Source organism: Pollachius pollachius (genome assembly GCF_949987615.1).
Source record: "Pollachius pollachius genome assembly, chromosome: 3".
NCBI lineage: Eukaryota > Metazoa > Chordata > Actinopteri > Gadiformes > Gadidae > Pollachius > Pollachius pollachius.
Window position 1 is genome coordinate 24,870,484 of NC_136936.1, and position 5,378 is coordinate 24,875,861.

Consider the following 5,378-nt stretch of genomic DNA (forward strand, 5'->3'; position numbering starts at 1 on the left):
TACTAAATGCCCTTTCTCCACCAGCAACAGTAACTGGGAGAGTGCAAAAAATCCTAAGAGCAATGCAGACCTCTCCAAAAATGCTCTGGAGTTGCATTTTATAAATTGCATTCAAGAGACCAAGGCAGCTGCAAACTGAGGGGAACGTGGCATTAAATATTGAATTGAGATGTATGATTTCCCTCTCAAATTGAGGTGTGAGGTCCTTTCTGTATTTAGCCATCAGTGGCTGACTCAAAGAAGCAATATCACTGTCACTTAATTGGCCCACTTTAAGTATGGCAGCAAATTCTTCAACAATATTTGCTATGGTCTGAAAGCGAGAATCTAAGTCACTAATTATGTGGTCAATGGCGGTGAAAAACACAGTGTTTCGGAATGTTGCACCTGCACTGTCTTTCTGTTGGGTTTCCTCCGAGGTTTCACCAGGGAGCCTCTTCCTCTTCCTCTCACGGCTGACCTCTCCTTTGAATTGAGGTGGAACATCCATTTCCTGAGCAATCAATGATGCCTCAGAGAGGAAAGAATCTCATCTATTTCAAAAGGCCTGCATCTCACCTTTCAGTGCATTCACGTTGGCCGCCTCTACCTCCAGCGATAACTTGCCTGATTGCAGAATCACATTTCTGTTATCAATACACCGCAATAGTTTAACCCAAATGGTGAGAAGTACAATGGCCTCAAACGACTGAAAATAATTCTTCAGACCAACACCATCAGCTCTAGCTTTATCGCAAGGCTGCATGTGCTTAGAATGGAGGCAAGAGCCTCAATCACTCCGGGCAAGTGTTTTGCCACAGGTCTCACTGCATCAATTCGTGCACTCCAGCGGGTGTCGGACAATTGATGAAGTGAGCATCCTGTGATTCTTTTGAAAATGGCCCATCTCTCCGGACTTGGACTCACAAATGTGTACAGAGCTTCAATGTTGCCAAAGAATGTTTTAACCTCTGTACTAGTCTGTGCAGCATGTACACCAACAAGATGTAATGTGTGTGAGGCACAAGGGGAGAAGGTTGCCAAGGTATTTTTTTTCAAAATTTGTGCTTGAAGACCCTTTATTTTGCCTGACATATTTGCACCGTTATCATATCCTTGTCCCCTGCAATCTCCAATGTCTATGTTTAAGTCCAAAAGCACATTTTCCATCATGTCGGCTATCTCTTGTCCTGTTTTTTTATTGAAATTTTTGATGAACCTCTCCGTTATTGCCCATTCATTCTCACCTGTAATATATGGTGAAACATATCTCAATAGCAAAACATTTTGCTCTGTGTGAGAAATGTTTGGGGTTGCATCACAAATAATGCCATAATAGATGGCCTCTGACCTTTCATTGAGGATTTTTTTCAGGACTCTTAGCCCACACAATTCCATGAATTCATTCTGAATTCTTGGACTCGTGTAGTGAGTCAGTCTGCTATTTGTTGAAGTTCTCATTTGCTCTAAGTGTTCCTTCAAAATAGGATCAAAATGAGCTAAAAGCTCAAGGGTTCCCAAGAAATTACCATTGTGAATATTCCCTAGTTCTGTGTTTCTACCCCTGAAAGGCAAATTCCTTGAGGCCAAGTGGAGAGTCACCTGAAGTAATCTCTCTAAGCGAGCTCTGTTCCTTTCAATTTCAGACTGCATCTGTTTTTGTAAGTGACAGTCAATGCCACTTGCAGCCATAACAGAGCACTGCAGATTTTCTCACTTTACATAACACTGTCTGTGGGTCCTGTTATTTTCATGGCTTGGAAATTTGTCATACATTCGTCGCCACTTCACACTGCTCATTTTGTATCCCTCAATACTATTCAGGGAATTCAGAATATGTCTCATAATTATCTGAACATATTAAACAATGTTGTCAACAGTCTATTTGATTGGATTGAGCTGGGCATGACTAAATATGTATTTGTATGTTTTGATTTGCTGCATTAGCCTAAAATAAATAGCAGCTATTAATCTAAGGGTAACTACTTGTAATTTCAGCTGACTTAAAACTTAAAAGTCAGCTAAAATGTAAGTATCCTTAGTTTAATTTCTGCTTATATTGTAATGCAGTCAATCAAAATATTCAAAATCTGTTTACATAAATGTTAACCCCAAAGACTTTTGTTCATGGATTGCACATAGGCTCACCTTCTCTCCCTCCAACTAAGGGGGGTAATCCTGGCGATGCATCTGTGCATGACGGCAGTTTTCATTAGCTAATGTCAACAGCTATCATGATGGCAAGCAGTATGGAATGTTAATCATTGCATTATCTCCATTTATACCATGGTCTGGGTGAATACTCAGTTCTGACTGGCTGGAGGGTGTAGGTTAAAAAGTGTTAATTTACATGTAGGAAAGACGTTGACCCTATGAAGACGCTATGGCCACGTTGCTTGGCAACTCCTGCATACAGGAGATATTAAATAGTCCGCTCGACTTGTACAAATAATGTAGGCTTTTTGTAGATAGGTAGGCTATTGGATATCATGTGAATGGTAATGCAAACGACCTTTTCAGTTTTATCATCCAGTGCTGGCTGTAATTATTTTAGCTACAGTAGTGCTAGCTGCTAGGCTAGGCTTGTTATCAGGTTGTTGGGAAAGTGTAGAGAGAAGGAATATACCTTTCTTGGTAAAAAAACTGGGTGACGAACTGTCGACCGCTTTGAGCTCTTTCCTCTCTTTCTTTCCTCCCCTGAAAACCTGACTTCTTCATTTCACCGACCGGGATACACACAAACTGACTTTAGACTGCTAGTTTAAGACACTAGCAGTAGTGCAAGACACTACCAGTCTGCACTTGCTTCACCACGATCTGCCTGGCTGCTACTTTGCTCTGCAGTAGGTAAGACTTGGGCTGTACCAAATAATGACAAATGAGAGGGGTGATAATAGGGTGAAGACTTTCTAATGATTTTGTAAAAATGGAGAAACAAACCACAACAAAACAACGAAACAAACCACCTTAATTTGATGATTTAATCCGAAAAATAAAACTTTTCTTTCTTTTTTTGCATATAGTTTTAATAATACCAGTGTCCTCTGGGGCGCCCCCGTCAGTGCGGCGCCCCTGGAATCATCCTAATTTACCCCCCCGAAGGACGTCCCTGTTCGTGTGTGCCAATAAAAGGGCTATTGTGAATCGCGGTGTCAGTTCTGGGCCTCGTTTCTCGATAACGATGGATCTTCGCTCGTACGATCGTTTGGAGCGTTTCCCGACTCTCCTCTTAACATGAACGCGCGTTCACTGCACTCACGACGTTCGTAGGATTGTACCTGTCCACTGACACGGTGCTGAAACGGGCTATGTAGGAGGGGGAGACGCAGGAATGTCGCAGGAAAATGGGGTTAAAAGGGTTAAAATATCTCCCCATCAAGTCCAACAGCAGAGTAGCTTACGAAAAGAATAGACTGCAATAATATGAACGCTAAAGATATTAAAACACAATTGATTAGGCCTAGGCCGACATATGCTATATCAGTCCTAATACTGAACGCACTGCATACATTTTTTTCACGGCATTTCCCCCCCTGAAATAATTCTGTATTACAAAAATCCAAATTAGCTTGTGTGACAACTACATTTATCTTGATGTGCTGATTTCTGAAACATACTTTGCGCAGCAAAGAGAGCCGACTTTATCTGATTCCGCATAAGGTTTCATTGATTGGCGCGCACTCTCTAGTCTAGAATATTTGTAGACATTAAAAATGCAACGTTCCATTCATTCATTATCATTCAATTAGGCATTGACACACGGCTATTGCTGACCCGATTAGAAGAGCTTGGTCCAGATCCATATTGTTGGGCAGGATGAAGTAGGCTATAGGTCTTTTTACACTGCCAATCCGGTTTGGTCGCAGCTTGGCACGCCCAGCGATTTCACCTTCTTATCTCAAGTTACCTGTGTAAAACCGAGGGGGTCAAATCCCCCGTTCGTCACGGCGCAGGCTTTCTTGGTTCACTGGCCGCATGCAATAATGAGTTCACGTCTGAGTGTAGACTACACACGCAATTTATGGTCAGGGATGTTCGTTACTGTCTAGGCAGGGTCCAATAAATAGTGAACCTCATCACAGCCTCACCGAAGCGCCTACAGTGCTTAATGCAAACAATCGCAACAAAAAACGCCTGCAGAAATTCTTCGATACCCTCTGGTCTCAGCATGATGCATGTCTACAGTAGCCTATGTCTTCTGTCATTGATCATTATGAGGACATTTTAACCACGATGATTGAATTAAAATCAGAGGGAGACAGCAAGTGCAGCTCGAAAGCGACCTCCCACACAAGAGCAATGGAATCATTTGATTTTATTATAGGCCTTGTGACGTGGCGTTTGATGGGTACATTTTGGCTGCGCATGTATTTTTGGAATTTTAAATTGCTGCAATAAATTATGTTGTTGTTGACTTCTAACATGTCTCTATCTTTGCTGTTTGAATCTAACAGTAGTCTATGAGTAATATATCGGCGGCAACCACTGTATTTGGTTGCAAAACTGCGCCAGCTGGGCAGTCCGTGGTACTGGATGTGTTTTAATAAAACGTATCTAATACACGAAAGGCCCGCTGGTGACGCCACTGAGGCTATAGTAGGCTAACGATGCTCTTAGCATCCTACGAGTACCCCTGGAGTCCTCGTTAGCTACGAGCGTTTTCACGACGTTCGTTACCAACGATGCTTTCGGGAAATGGTGTTAAAACTGTACGATGCTTGTACAACGCAGTTCACGATCCACATCCGGCTAACAATGCTTTGGGGAAACAGGGCCCTGTTTACATCAACTGCATGTGGTAACGGGCAGCCGCAACGTTACATTTCCCCCCTCCTGTACAGATGACGCCTGTCGTCCCAGGGGATGAAAAAACTTTGACTTTATAAATAAAGTATTTTCATCCCCCTTGCCAACAGTGTGTGCTGAGGTCATTCATTTCCAGTGTGAGAGACCCACTGTAAAATATTTGCTATCGTTAATAAATGTTAGAAGCAATATTTGTAAATAATTAATAATTACTGTTCCAACTTTATTATAAGGGTCCCCCATACTAAGTTATATATTACTAATATATAAATTAAGCTTAACCAACTTTATTATAAGGTCCCCCCATACTGATAGTTATATATTACTAATATATTAATTAAGCTTAACCAACTTTATTATAAGGGTCCCCCATACTGATAGTTCTATATTACTAATATATTAATTAAGCTTAACCAACTTCATTGTAAGGGTCCTATGAGGAGTGGTTCATATTGGGATCGGCAGAAGCACAGTTTACAATTAGTTAAATAATATGTCATTAACATATAGTTTGTGAAAAAAACATTTAACATTTAAATGATGTAAGAAATAACTTAATTAGTGCCAAAAATACATTTAGTTAACTATTAACA